Raw genomic sequence first — 12,251 nt, 5'->3', positions numbered from 1 at the left:
AGTTGAAAAACTTTCGATTAACTTCGGTTACAGTTTGAATTTATTTACTTATACTATCATCAACAGTATAAACACATTTTGTCAAAATGTAAACATTTAAAAAAGACTATATTTTAGGATTATTAAAAAGATAAACACAGGTGTACGACACCAGATATTCCCAGACAACCTGGTACGGTTGTAGACATTCGGTTACTTGCGGTTCAAGATTATACCTTAGATAGATCTTATAGTTACTGTCATAAAAACATAATTGAAAGGTAAAATAAACTTTGTTTAGTATAATTTAAAAAAAAGTTAAACATAGGTCTACGACACCAGGTATTCCCAGGCGGTCTCCCATCCAAGTACTAACCAGGCCCGACGTTGTTTAACTGCGGTGATCGGACGAGAACCGGTGTTTTCAACGTGGTATGGTTGTAGACATTCGGTTACTTGCGGTTCAAGATTATACCTTAGATAGATCTTATTGTTACTGTCATAAAAACATAATTGAAAGGTAAAACAAATTTTGTTTAGTATAATTTAAAAAAGTTAAACATAGGTCTACGACACCAGGTATTCCCAGGCGGTCTCCCATCCAAGTACTAACCAGGCCCGACGTTGTTTAACTGCGGTGATCGGACGAGAACCGGTGTTTTCAACGTGGTATGGTTGTAGACATTCGTTAACTTGCGGTTCAAGATTATAGAGATCTTATAGTCACTGTCTTAATCTCTACAAACACATATATCCTATAACCTAATACTTTTGGAATTTATTATAGAACATTTTCTAGGATTCAAATTAGCAGCTGCTGAAACCATGACTTTGGTATTTGCACACACTTCTGTTCAAGAAACACATAATTGAAAGGTAAAATAAACTTTGTTTAGTATAATTTAAAAAAAGTTAAACATAGGTCTACGACACCAGGTATTCCCAGGCGGTCTCCCATCCAAGTACTAACCAGGCCCGACGTTGTTTAACTGCGGTGATCGGACGAGAACCGGTGTTGTCAACGTGGTATGGTCGTAGACATTCGGTTACTGAGTTGGGCGTTTTTTAATTAATAAAAAGACAATATAAAAGAAACAATAACACTGTAGTACAAAGAAGCATAACACAATAGCGGCATGTACAAAAGCTTCAGGCCGCTTTGTTGCTAAGAAGCAAACGCGCACACAAGTGGACGCCCGCGTAGTACAGTGACGTTTGTACGGTCACCACAGCAGCAACATACAACAACAAACATGTCTTTGAACAACAACTTGTTTAACTTCAATGATCGGACGAGAACCGTTGTTTTCAAGGCAGTTTAGTTGAAAAACTTTCGATTAACTTCGGTTACAGTTTGAATTTATTTACTTATACTATCATCAACAGTATAAACACATTTTGTCAAAATGTAAACATTTAAAAAAGACTATATTTTAGGATTATTAAAAAGATAAACACAGGTGTACGACACCAGATATTCCCAGGCAACCTGGTACGGTTGTAGACATTCGGTTACTTGCGGTTCAAGATTATACCTTAGATAGATCTTATAGTTACTGTCATAAAAACATAATTGAAAGGTAAAATAAACTTTGTTTAGTATAATTTAAAAAAAAGTTAAACATAGGTCTACGACACCAGGTATTCCCAGGCGGTCTCCCATCCAAGTACTAACCAGGCCCGACGTTGTTTAACTGCGGTGATCGGACGAGAACCGGTGTTTTCAACGTGGTATGGTTGTAGACATTCGGTTACTTGCGGTTCAAGATTATACCTTAGATAGATCTTATTGTTACTGTCATAAAAACATAATTGAAAGGTAAAACAAATTTTGTTTAGTATAATTTAAAAAAGTTAAACATAGGTCTACGACACCAGGTATTCCCAGGCGGTCTCCCATCCAAGTACTAACCAGGTACCAAGATTATACCTTAGATAGATCTTATAGTTACTGTCATAAAAACATAATTGAAAGGTAAAATAAACTTTGTTTAGTATAAATTAAAAAAAAGTTAAACATAGGTCTACGACACCAGGTATTCCCAGGCGGTCTCCCATCCAAGTACTAACCAGGCCCGACGTTGTTTAACTGCGGTGATCGGACGAGAACCGGTGTTTTCAACGTGGTATGGTTGTAGACATTCGGTTACTTGCGGTTCAAGATTATACTTTAGATAGATCTTATTGTTACTGTCATAAAAACATAATTGAAAGGTAAAACAAATTTTGTTTAGTATAATTTAAAAAAGTTAAACATAGGTCTACGACACCAGGTATTCCCAGGCGGTCTCCCATCCAAGTACTAACCAGGCCCGACGTTGTTTAACTGCGGTGATCGGACGAGAACCGGTGTTTTCAACGTGGTATGGTTGTAGACATTCGCTAACTTGCGGTTCAAGATTATAGAGATCTTATAGTCACTGTCTTAATCTCTACAAACACATATATCCTATAACCTAATACTTTTGGAATTTATTATAGAACATTTTCTAGGATTCAAATTAGCAGCTGCTGAAACCATGACTTTGGTATTTGCACACACTTCTGTTCAAGAAACACATAATTGAAAGGTAAAACAAATTTTGTTTAGTATAATTTAAAAAAGTTAAACATAGGTCTACGACACCAGGTATTCCCAGGCGGTCTCCCATCCAAGTACTAACCAGGCCCGACGTTGTTTAACTGCGGTGATCGGACGAGAACCGGTGTTTTCAACGTGGTATGGTTGTAGACATTCGTTAACTTGCGGTTCAAGATTATAGAGATCTTATAGTCACTGTCTTAATCTCTACAAACACATATATCCTATAACCTAATACTTTTGGAATTTATTATAGAACATTTTCTAGGATTCAAATTAGCAGCTGCTGAAACCATGACTTTGGTATTTGCACACACTTCTGTTCAAGAAACACATAATTGAAAGGTAAAATAAACTTTGTTTAGTATAATTTAAAAAAAGTTAAACATAGGTCTACGACACCAGGTATTCCCAGGCGGTCTCCCATCCAAGTACTAACCAGGCCCGACGTTGTTTAACTGCGGTGATCGGACGAGAACCGGTGTTTTCAACGTGGTATGGTCGTAGACATTCGGTTACTGAGTTGGGCGTTTTTTAATTAATAAAAAGATAATATAAAAGAAACAATAACACTGTACAAAGAAGCATAACACAATAGCGGCATGTACAAAAGCTTCAGGCCGCTTTGTTGCTAAGAAGCAAACGCGCACACAAGTGGACGCCCGCGTAGTACAGTGACGTTTGTACGGTCACCACAGCAGCAACATACAACAACAAACATGTCTTTGAACAACAACTTGTTTAACTTCAATGATCGGACGAGAACCGTTGTTTTCAAGGCAGTTTAGTTGAAAAACTTTCGATTAACTTCGGTTACAGTTTGAATTTATTTACTTATACTATCATCAACAGTATAAACACATTTTGTCAAAATGTAAACATTTAAAAAAGACTATATTTGAGGATTATTAAAAAGATAAACACAGGTGTACGACACCAGATATTCCCAGGCAACCTGGTACGGTTGTAGACATTCGGTTACTTGCGGTTCAAGATTATACCTTAGATAGATCTTATAGTTACTGTCATAACAACATAATTGAAAGGTAAAATAAACTTTGTTTAGTATAATTTTAAAAAAAGTTAAACATAGGTCTACGACACCAGGTATTCCCAGGCGGTCTCCCATCCAAGTACTAACCAGGCCCGACGTTGTTTAACTGCGGTGATCGGACGAGAACCGGTGTTTTCAACGTGGTATGGTTGTAGACATTCGGTTACTTGCGGTTCAAGATTATACCTTAGATAGATCTTATTGTTACTGTCATAAAAACATAATTGAAAGGTAAAACAAATTTTGTTTAGTATAATTTAAAAAAGTTAAACATAGGTCTACGACACCAGGTATTCCCAGGCGGTCTCCCATCCAAGTACTAACCAGGCCCGACGTTGTTTAACTGCGGTGATCGGACGAGAACCGGTGTTTTCAACGTGGTATGGTTGTAGACATTCGGTTACTTGCGGTTCAAGATTATACCTTAGATAGATCTTATTGTTACTGTCATAAAAACATAATTGAAAGGTAAAACAAATTTTGTTTAGTATAATTTAAAAAAGTTAAACATAGGTCTACGACACCAGGTATTCCCAGGCGGTCTCCCATCCAAGTACTAACCAGGCCCGACGTTGTTTAACTGCGGTGATCGGACGAGAACCGGTGTTTTCAACGTGGTATGGTTGTAGACATTCGTTAACTTGCGGTTCAAGATTATAGAGATCTTATAGTCACTGTCTTAATCTCTACAAACACATATATCCTATAACCTAATACTTTTGGAATTTATTATAGAACATTTTCTAGGATTCAAATTAGCAGCTGCTGAAACCATGACTTTGGTATTTGCACACACTTCTGTTCAAGAAACACATAATTGAAAGGTAAAATAAACTTTGTTTAGTATAATTTAAAAAAAGTTAAACATAGGTCTACGACACCAGGTATTCCCAGGCGGTCTCCCATCCAAGTACTAACCAGGCCCGACGTTGTTTAACTGCGGTGATCGGACGAGAACCGGTGTTGTCAACGTGGTATGGTCGTAGACATTCGGTTACTGAGTTGGGCGTTTTTTAATTAATAAAAAGACAATATAAAAGAAACAATAACACTGTAGTACAAAGAAGCATAACACAATAGCGGCATGTACAAAAGCTTCAGGCCGCTTTGTTGCTAAGAAGCAAACGCGCACACAAGTGGACGCCCGCGTAGTACAGTGACGTTTGTACGGTCACCACAGCAGCAACATACAACAACAAACATGTCTTTGAACAACAACTTGTTTAACTTCAATGATCGGACGAGAACCGTTGTTTTCAAGGCAGTTTAGTTGAAAAACTTTCGATTAACTTCGGTTACAGTTTGAATTTATTTACTTATACTATCATCAACAGTATAAACACATTTTGTCAAAATGTAAACATTTAAAAAAGACTATATTTTAGGATTATTAAAAAGATAAACACAGGTGTACGACACCAGATATTCCCAGGCAACCTGGTACGGTTGTAGACATTCGGTTACTTGCGGTTCAAGATTATACCTTAGATAGATCTTATAGTTACTGTCATAAAAACATAATTGAAAGGTAAAATAAACTTTGTTTAGTATAATTTAAAAAAAAGTTAAACATAGGTCTACGACACCAGGTATTCCCAGGCGGTCTCCCATCCAAGTACTAACCAGGCCCGACGTTGTTTAACTGCGGTGATCGGACGAGAACCGGTGTTTTCAACGTGGTATGGTTGTAGACATTCGGTTACTTGCGGTTCAAGATTATACCTTAGATAGATCTTATTGTTACTGTCATAAAAACATAATTGAAAGGTAAAACAAATTTTGTTTAGTATAATTTAAAAAAGTTAAACATAGGTCTACGACACCAGGTATTCCCAGGCGGTCTCCCATCCAAGTACTAACCAGGTACCAAGATTATACCTTAGATAGATCTTATAGTTACTGTCATAAAAACATAATTGAAAGGTAAAATAAACTTTGTTTAGTATAATTTAAAAAAAAGTTAAACATAGGTCTACGACACCAGGTATTCCCAGGCGGTCTCCCATCCAAGTACTAACCAGGCCCGACGTTGTTTAACTGCGGTGATCGGACGAGAACCGGTGTTTTCAACGTGGTATGGTTGTAGACATTCGGTTACTTGCGGTTCAAGATTATACCTTAGATAGATCTTATTGTTACTGTCATAAAAACATAATTGAAAGGTAAAACAAATTTTGTTTAGTATAATTTAAAAAAGTTAAACATAGGTCTACGACACCAGGTATTCCCAGGCGGTCTCCCATCCAAGTACTAACCAGGCCCGACGTTGTTTAACTGCGGTGATCGGACGAGAACCGGTGTTTTCAACGTGGTATGGTTGTAGACATTCGGTTACTTGCGGTTCAAGATTATACCTTAGATAGATCTTATTGTTACTGTCATAAAAACATAATTGAAAGGTAAAACAAATTTTGTTTAGTATAATTTAAAAAAGTTAAACATAGGTCTACGACACCAGGTATTCCCAGGCGGTCTCCCATCCAAGTACTAACCAGGCCCGACGTTGTTTAACTGCGGTGATCGGACGAGAACCGGTGTTTTCAACGTGGTATGGTTGTAGACATTCGTTAACTTGCGGTTCAAGATTATAGAGATCTTATAGTCACTGTCTTAATCTCTACAAACACATATATCCTATAACCTAATACTTTTGGAATTTATTATAGAACATTTTCTAGGATTCAAATTAGCAGCTGCTGAAACCATGACTTTGGTATTTGCACACACTTCTGTTCAAGAAACACATAATTGAAAGGTAAAATAAACTTTGTTTAGTATAATTTAAAAAAAGTTAAACATAGGTCTACGACACCAGGTATTCCCAGGCGGTCTCCCATCCAAGTACTAACCAGGCCCGACGTTGTTTAACTGCGGTGATCGGACGAGAACCGGTGTTGTCAACGTGGTATGGTCGTAGACATTCGGTTACTGAGTTGGGCGTTTTTTAATTAATAAAAAGACAATATAAAAGAAACAATAACACTGTAGTACAAAGAAGCATAACACAATAGCGGCATGTACAAAAGCTTCAGGCCGCTTTGTTGCTAAGAAGCAAACGCGCACACAAGTGGACGCCCGCGTAGTACAGTGACGTTTGTACGGTCACCACAGCAGCAACATACAACAACAAACATGTCTTTGAACAACAACTTGTTTAACTTCAATGATCGGACGAGAACCGTTGTTTTCAAGGCAGTTTAGTTGAAAAACTTTCGATTAACTTCGGTTACAGTTTGAATTTATTTACTTATACTATCATCAACAGTATAAACACATTTTGTCAAAATGTAAACATTTAAAAAAGACTATATTTTAGGATTATTAAAAAGATAAACACAGGTGTACGACACCAGATATTCCCAGGCAACCTGGTACGGTTGTAGACATTCGGTTACTTGCGGTTCAAGATTATACCTTAGATAGATCTTATAGTTACTGTCATAAAAACATAATTGAAAGGTAAAATAAACTTTGTTTAGTATAATTTAAAAAAAAGTTAAACATAGGTCTACGACACCAGGTATTCCCAGGCGGTCTCCCATCCAAGTACTAACCAGGCCCGACGTTGTTTAACTGCGGTGATCGGACGAGAACCGGTGTTTTCAACGTGGTATGGTTGTAGACATTCGGTTACTTGCGGTTCAAGATTATACCTTAGATAGATCTTATTGTTACTGTCATAAAAACATAATTGAAAGGTAAAACAAATTTTGTTTAGTATAATTTAAAAAAGTTAAACATAGGTCTACGACACCAGGTATTCCCAGGCGGTCTCCCATCCAAGTACTAACCAGGCCCGACGTTGTTTAACTGCGGTGATCGGACGAGAACCGGTGTTTTCAACGTGGTATGGTTGTAGACATTCGTTAACTTGCGGTTCAAGATTATAGAGATCTTATAGTCACTGTCTTAATCTCTACAAACACATATATCCTATAACCTAATACTTTTGGAATTTATTATAGAACATTTTCTAGGATTCAAATTAGCAGCTGCTGAAACCATGACTTTGGTATTTGCACACACTTCTGTTCAAGAAACACATAATTGAAAGGTAAAATAAACTTTGTTTAGTATAATTTAAAAAAAGTTAAACATAGGTCTACGACACCAGGTATTCCCAGGCGGTCTCCCATCCAAGTACTAACCAGGCCCGACGTTGTTTAACTGCGGTGATCGGACAAGAACCGGTGTTTTCAACGTGGTATGGTCGTAGACATTCGGTTACTGAGTTGGGCGTTTTTTAATTAATAAAAAGATAATATAAAAGAAACAATAACACTGTACAAAGAAGCATAACACAATAGCGGCATGTACAAAAGCTTCAGGCCGCTTTGTTGCTAAGAAGCAAACGCGCACACAAGTGGACGCCCGCGTAGTACAGTGACGTTTGTACGGTCACCACAGCAGCAACATACAACAACAAACATGTCTTTGAACAACAACTTGTTTAACTTCAATGATCGGACGAGAACCGTTGTTTTCAAGGCAGTTTAGTTGAAAAACTTTCGATTAACTTCGGTTACAGTTTGAATTTATTTACTTATACTATCATCAACAGTATAAACACATTTTGTCAAAATGTAAACATTTAAAAAAGACTATATTTGAGGATTATTAAAAAGATAAACACAGGTGTACGACACCAGATATTCCCAGGCAACCTGGTACGGTTGTAGACATTCGGTTACTTGCGGTTCAAGATTATACCTTAGATAGATCTTATAGTTACTGTCATAACAACATAATTGAAAGGTAAAATAAACTTTGTTTAGTATAATTTAAAAAAAAGTTAAACATAGGTCTACGACACCAGGTATTCCCAGGCGGTCTCCCATCCAAGTACTAACCAGGCCCGACGTTGTTTAACTGCGGTGATCGGACGAGAACCGGTGTTTTCAACGTGGTATGGTTGTAGACATTCGGTTACTTGCGGTTCAAGATTATACCTTAGATAGATCTTATTGTTACTGTCATAAAAACATAATTGAAAGGTAAAACAAATTTTGTTTAGTATAATTTAAAAAAGTTAAACATAGGTCTACGACACCAGGTATTCCCAGGCGGTCTCCCATCCAAGTACTAACCAGGCCCGACGTTGTTTAACTGCGGTGATCGGACGAGAACCGGTGTTTTCAACGTGGTATGGTTGTAGACATTCGTTAACTTGCGGTTCAAGATTATAGAGATCTTATAGTCACTGTCTTAATCTCTACAAACACATATATCCTATAACCTAATACTTTTGGAATTTATTATAGAACATTTTCTAGGATTCAAATTAGCAGCTGCTGAAACCATGACTTTGGTATTTGCACACACTTCTGTTCAAGAAACACATAATTGAAAGGTAAAATAAACTTTGTTTAGTATAATTTAAAAAAAGTTAAACATAGGTCTACGACACCAGGTATTCCCAGGCGGTCTCCCATCCAAGTACTAACCAGGCCCGACGTTGTTTAACTGCGGTGATCGGACGAGAACCGGTGTTGTCAACGTGGTATGGTCGTAGACATTCGGTTACTGAGTTGGGCGTTTTTTAATTAATAAAAAGACAATATAAAAGAAACAATAACACTGTACAAAGAAGCATAACACAATAGCGGCATGTACAAAAGCTTCAGGCCGCTTTGTTGCTAAGAAGCAAACGCGCACACAAGTGGACGCCCGCGTAGTACAGTGACGTTTGTACGGTCACCACAGCAGCAACATACAACAACAAACATGTCTTTGAACAACAACTTGTTTAACTTCAATGATCGGACGAGAACCGTTGTTTTCAAGGCAGTTTAGTTGAAAAACTTTCGATTAACTTCGGTTACAGTTTGAATTTATTTACTTATACTATCATCAACAGTATAAACACATTTTGTCAAAATGTAAACATTTAAAAAAGACTATATTTTAGGATTATTAAAAAGATAAACACAGGTGTACGACACCAGATATTCCCAGGCAACCTGGTACGGTTGTAGACATTCGGTTACTTGCGGTTCAAGATTATACCTTAGATAGATCTTATAGTTACTGTCATAAAAACATAATTGAAAGGTAAAATAAACTTTGTTTAGTATAATTTTAAAAAAAGTTAAACATAGGTCTACGACACCAGGTATTCCCAGGCGGTCTCCCATCCAAGTACTAACCAGGCCCGACGTTGTTTAACTGCGGTGATCGGACGAGAACCGGTGTTTTCAACGTGGTATGGTTGTAGACATTCGGTTACTTGCGGTTCAAGATTATACCTTAGATAGATCTTATTGTTACTGTCATAAAAACATAATTGAAAGGTAAAACAAATTTTGTTTAGTATAATTTAAAAAAGTTAAACATAGGTCTACGACACCAGGTATTCCCAGGCGGTCTCCCATCCAAGTACTAACCAGGCCCGACGTTGTTTAACTGCGGTGATCGGACGAGAACCGGTGTTTTCAACGTGGTATGGTTGTAGACATTCGTTAACTTGCGGTTCAAGATTATAGAGATCTTATAGTCACTGTCTTAATCTCTACAAACACATATATCCTATAACCTAATACTTTTGGAATTTATTATAGAACATTTTCTAGGATTCAAATTAGCAGCTGCTGAAACCATGACTTTGGTATTTGCACACACTTCTGTTCAAGAAACACATAATTGAAAGGTAAAATAAACTTTGTTTAGTATAATTTTAAAAAAGTTAAACATAGGTCTACGACACCAGGTATTCCCAGGCGGTCTCCCATCCAAGTACTAACCAGGCCCGACGTTGTTTAACTGCGGTGATCGGACGAGAACCGGTGTTGTCAACGTGGTATGGTCGTAGACATTCGGTTACTGAGTTGGGCGTTTTTTAATTAATAAAAAGACAATATAAAAGAAACAATAACACTGTACAAAGAAGCATAACACAATAGCGGCATGTACAAAAGCTTCAGGCCGCTTTGTTGCTAAGAAGCAAACGCGCACACAAGTGGACGCCCGCGTAGTACAGTGACGTTTGTACGGTCACCACAGCAGCAACATACAACAACAAACATGTCTTTGAACAACAACTTGTTTAACTTCAATGATCGGACGAGAACCGTTGTTTTCAAGGCAGTTTAGTTGAAAAACTTTCGATTAACTTCGGTTACAGTTTGAATTTATTTACTTATACTATCATCAACAGTATAAACACATTTTGTCAAAATGTAAACATTTAAAAAAGACTATATTTTAGGATTATTAAAAAGATAAACACAGGTGTACGACACCAGATATTCCCAGGCAACCTGGTACGGTTGTAGACATTCGGTTACTTGAGGTTCAAGATTATACCTTAGATAGATCTTATAGTTACTGTCATAAAAACATAATTGAAAGGTAAAATAAACTTTGTTTAGTATAATTTTAAAAAAAGTTAAACATAGGTCTACGACACCAGGTATTCCCAGGCGGTCTCCCATCCAAGTACTAACCAGGCCCGACGTTGTTTAACTGCGGTGATCGGACGAGAACCGGTGTTTTCAACGTGGTATGGTTGTAGACATTCGGTTACTTGCGGTTCAAGATTATACCTTAGATAGATCTTATTGTTACTGTCATAAAAACATAATTGAAAGGTAAAACAAATTTTGTTTAGTATAATTTAAAAAAGTTAAACATAGGTCTACGACACCAGGTATTCCCAGGCGGTCTCCCATCCAAGTACTAACCAGGCCCGACGTTGTTTAACTGCGGTGATCGGACGAGAACCGGTGTTTTCAACGTGGTATGGTTGTAGACATTCGGTTACTTGCGGTTCAAGATTATACCTTAGATAGATCTTATTGTTACTGTCATAAAAACATAATTGAAAGGTAAAACAAATTTTGTTTAGTATAATTTAAAAAAGTTAAACATAGGTCTACGACACCAGGTATTCCCAGGCGGTCTCCCATCCAAGTACTAACCAGGCCCGACGTTGTTTAACTGCGGTGATCGGACGAGAACCGGTGTTTTCAACGTGGTATGGTTGTAGACATTCGTTAACTTGCGGTTCAAGATTATAGAGATCTTATAGTCACTGTCTTAATCTCTACAAACACATATATCCTATAACCTAATACTTTTGGAATTTATTATAGAACATTTTCTAGGATTCAAATTAGCAGCTGCTGAAACCATGACTTTGGTATTTGCACACACTTCTGTTCAAGAAACACATAATTGAAAGGTAAAATAAACTTTGTTTAGTATAATTTAAAAAAAGTTAAACATAGGTCTACGACACCAGGTATTCCCAGGCGGTCTCCCATCCAAGTACTAACCAGGCCCGACGTTGTTTAACTGCGGTGATCGGACGAGAACCGGTGTTTTCAACGTGGTATGGTCGTAGACATTCGGTTACTGAGTTGGGCGTTTTTTAATTAATAAAAAGATAATATAAAAGAAACAATAACACTGTACAAAGAAGCATAACACAATAGCGGCATGTACAAAAGCTTCAGGCCGCTTTGTTGCTAAGAAGCAAACGCGCACACAAGTGGACGCCCGCGTAGTACAGTGACGTTTGTACGGTCACCACAGCAGCAACATACAACAACAAACATGTCTTTGAACAACAACTTGTTTAACTTCAATGATCGGACGAGAACCGTTGTTTTCAAGGCAGTTTAGTTGAAAAACTTTCGA

General features: G+C 37.4%; 30 non-coding genes across 30 annotated transcripts; all 30 read right to left on the bottom strand.

Annotated features, from left to right (window-relative positions):
- Nucleotides 1-306: 306 nt before the first annotated feature.
- LOC144846297 (5S ribosomal RNA) lies at nucleotides 307-425 on the bottom strand. Its single transcript, XR_013612920.1, has one exon. It is a non-coding gene; the product is annotated as a 5S ribosomal RNA (ribosomal RNA).
- Nucleotides 426-543: 118 nt separating this feature from the next.
- Nucleotides 544-662, bottom strand: LOC144846296 (5S ribosomal RNA). Its single transcript, XR_013612919.1, has one exon. It is a non-coding gene; the product is annotated as a 5S ribosomal RNA (ribosomal RNA).
- A 238-nt stretch (nucleotides 663-900) lies between these two features.
- On the bottom strand, nucleotides 901-1,019 carry LOC144846974 (5S ribosomal RNA). The gene has a single exon (XR_013613551.1). It is a non-coding gene; the product is annotated as a 5S ribosomal RNA (ribosomal RNA).
- A 586-nt stretch (nucleotides 1,020-1,605) lies between these two features.
- Nucleotides 1,606-1,724, bottom strand: LOC144846295 (5S ribosomal RNA). The gene has a single exon (XR_013612918.1). It is a non-coding gene; the product is annotated as a 5S ribosomal RNA (ribosomal RNA).
- Nucleotides 1,725-2,000: 276 nt separating this feature from the next.
- Nucleotides 2,001-2,119, bottom strand: LOC144846294 (5S ribosomal RNA). The gene has a single exon (XR_013612917.1). It is a non-coding gene; the product is annotated as a 5S ribosomal RNA (ribosomal RNA).
- A 118-nt stretch (nucleotides 2,120-2,237) lies between these two features.
- LOC144846293 (5S ribosomal RNA) lies at nucleotides 2,238-2,356 on the bottom strand. Its single transcript, XR_013612916.1, has one exon. It is a non-coding gene; the product is annotated as a 5S ribosomal RNA (ribosomal RNA).
- Nucleotides 2,357-2,593: 237 nt separating this feature from the next.
- On the bottom strand, nucleotides 2,594-2,712 carry LOC144846292 (5S ribosomal RNA). Its single transcript, XR_013612915.1, has one exon. It is a non-coding gene; the product is annotated as a 5S ribosomal RNA (ribosomal RNA).
- A 238-nt stretch (nucleotides 2,713-2,950) lies between these two features.
- On the bottom strand, nucleotides 2,951-3,069 carry LOC144847007 (5S ribosomal RNA). The gene has a single exon (XR_013613583.1). It is a non-coding gene; the product is annotated as a 5S ribosomal RNA (ribosomal RNA).
- A 583-nt stretch (nucleotides 3,070-3,652) lies between these two features.
- Nucleotides 3,653-3,771, bottom strand: LOC144846291 (5S ribosomal RNA). The gene has a single exon (XR_013612914.1). It is a non-coding gene; the product is annotated as a 5S ribosomal RNA (ribosomal RNA).
- Nucleotides 3,772-3,889: 118 nt separating this feature from the next.
- On the bottom strand, nucleotides 3,890-4,008 carry LOC144846290 (5S ribosomal RNA). The gene has a single exon (XR_013612913.1). It is a non-coding gene; the product is annotated as a 5S ribosomal RNA (ribosomal RNA).
- Nucleotides 4,009-4,126: 118 nt separating this feature from the next.
- On the bottom strand, nucleotides 4,127-4,245 carry LOC144846288 (5S ribosomal RNA). The gene has a single exon (XR_013612911.1). It is a non-coding gene; the product is annotated as a 5S ribosomal RNA (ribosomal RNA).
- A 238-nt stretch (nucleotides 4,246-4,483) lies between these two features.
- On the bottom strand, nucleotides 4,484-4,602 carry LOC144846973 (5S ribosomal RNA). The gene has a single exon (XR_013613550.1). It is a non-coding gene; the product is annotated as a 5S ribosomal RNA (ribosomal RNA).
- A 586-nt stretch (nucleotides 4,603-5,188) lies between these two features.
- On the bottom strand, nucleotides 5,189-5,307 carry LOC144846287 (5S ribosomal RNA). Its single transcript, XR_013612910.1, has one exon. It is a non-coding gene; the product is annotated as a 5S ribosomal RNA (ribosomal RNA).
- Nucleotides 5,308-5,583: 276 nt separating this feature from the next.
- LOC144846286 (5S ribosomal RNA) lies at nucleotides 5,584-5,702 on the bottom strand. Its single transcript, XR_013612909.1, has one exon. It is a non-coding gene; the product is annotated as a 5S ribosomal RNA (ribosomal RNA).
- Nucleotides 5,703-5,820: 118 nt separating this feature from the next.
- On the bottom strand, nucleotides 5,821-5,939 carry LOC144846285 (5S ribosomal RNA). Its single transcript, XR_013612908.1, has one exon. It is a non-coding gene; the product is annotated as a 5S ribosomal RNA (ribosomal RNA).
- Nucleotides 5,940-6,057: 118 nt separating this feature from the next.
- LOC144846284 (5S ribosomal RNA) lies at nucleotides 6,058-6,176 on the bottom strand. Its single transcript, XR_013612907.1, has one exon. It is a non-coding gene; the product is annotated as a 5S ribosomal RNA (ribosomal RNA).
- Nucleotides 6,177-6,414: 238 nt separating this feature from the next.
- Nucleotides 6,415-6,533, bottom strand: LOC144846971 (5S ribosomal RNA). The gene has a single exon (XR_013613548.1). It is a non-coding gene; the product is annotated as a 5S ribosomal RNA (ribosomal RNA).
- Nucleotides 6,534-7,119: 586 nt separating this feature from the next.
- LOC144846283 (5S ribosomal RNA) lies at nucleotides 7,120-7,238 on the bottom strand. The gene has a single exon (XR_013612906.1). It is a non-coding gene; the product is annotated as a 5S ribosomal RNA (ribosomal RNA).
- A 118-nt stretch (nucleotides 7,239-7,356) lies between these two features.
- LOC144846282 (5S ribosomal RNA) lies at nucleotides 7,357-7,475 on the bottom strand. The gene has a single exon (XR_013612905.1). It is a non-coding gene; the product is annotated as a 5S ribosomal RNA (ribosomal RNA).
- Nucleotides 7,476-7,713: 238 nt separating this feature from the next.
- LOC144847082 (5S ribosomal RNA) lies at nucleotides 7,714-7,832 on the bottom strand. The gene has a single exon (XR_013613656.1). It is a non-coding gene; the product is annotated as a 5S ribosomal RNA (ribosomal RNA).
- Nucleotides 7,833-8,415: 583 nt separating this feature from the next.
- LOC144846281 (5S ribosomal RNA) lies at nucleotides 8,416-8,534 on the bottom strand. Its single transcript, XR_013612904.1, has one exon. It is a non-coding gene; the product is annotated as a 5S ribosomal RNA (ribosomal RNA).
- A 118-nt stretch (nucleotides 8,535-8,652) lies between these two features.
- On the bottom strand, nucleotides 8,653-8,771 carry LOC144846280 (5S ribosomal RNA). Its single transcript, XR_013612903.1, has one exon. It is a non-coding gene; the product is annotated as a 5S ribosomal RNA (ribosomal RNA).
- A 238-nt stretch (nucleotides 8,772-9,009) lies between these two features.
- LOC144846970 (5S ribosomal RNA) lies at nucleotides 9,010-9,128 on the bottom strand. The gene has a single exon (XR_013613547.1). It is a non-coding gene; the product is annotated as a 5S ribosomal RNA (ribosomal RNA).
- A 583-nt stretch (nucleotides 9,129-9,711) lies between these two features.
- LOC144846279 (5S ribosomal RNA) lies at nucleotides 9,712-9,830 on the bottom strand. The gene has a single exon (XR_013612902.1). It is a non-coding gene; the product is annotated as a 5S ribosomal RNA (ribosomal RNA).
- Nucleotides 9,831-9,948: 118 nt separating this feature from the next.
- Nucleotides 9,949-10,067, bottom strand: LOC144846277 (5S ribosomal RNA). Its single transcript, XR_013612900.1, has one exon. It is a non-coding gene; the product is annotated as a 5S ribosomal RNA (ribosomal RNA).
- Nucleotides 10,068-10,305: 238 nt separating this feature from the next.
- LOC144846969 (5S ribosomal RNA) lies at nucleotides 10,306-10,424 on the bottom strand. The gene has a single exon (XR_013613546.1). It is a non-coding gene; the product is annotated as a 5S ribosomal RNA (ribosomal RNA).
- Nucleotides 10,425-11,007: 583 nt separating this feature from the next.
- Nucleotides 11,008-11,126, bottom strand: LOC144846276 (5S ribosomal RNA). The gene has a single exon (XR_013612899.1). It is a non-coding gene; the product is annotated as a 5S ribosomal RNA (ribosomal RNA).
- A 118-nt stretch (nucleotides 11,127-11,244) lies between these two features.
- Nucleotides 11,245-11,363, bottom strand: LOC144846275 (5S ribosomal RNA). Its single transcript, XR_013612898.1, has one exon. It is a non-coding gene; the product is annotated as a 5S ribosomal RNA (ribosomal RNA).
- Nucleotides 11,364-11,481: 118 nt separating this feature from the next.
- On the bottom strand, nucleotides 11,482-11,600 carry LOC144846274 (5S ribosomal RNA). Its single transcript, XR_013612897.1, has one exon. It is a non-coding gene; the product is annotated as a 5S ribosomal RNA (ribosomal RNA).
- A 238-nt stretch (nucleotides 11,601-11,838) lies between these two features.
- LOC144846995 (5S ribosomal RNA) lies at nucleotides 11,839-11,957 on the bottom strand. Its single transcript, XR_013613572.1, has one exon. It is a non-coding gene; the product is annotated as a 5S ribosomal RNA (ribosomal RNA).
- Nucleotides 11,958-12,251: the final 294 nt, after the last annotated feature.

This window comes from Antedon bifida, chromosome 6 (genome assembly GCF_963402885.1).
Source record: "Antedon bifida chromosome 6, ecAntBifi1.1, whole genome shotgun sequence".
Lineage (NCBI taxonomy): Eukaryota > Metazoa > Echinodermata > Crinoidea > Comatulida > Antedonidae > Antedon > Antedon bifida.
The sequence above is the reverse complement of the archived record's forward strand: the minus strand, read 5'-3'. Positions and strand labels throughout refer to the sequence as shown.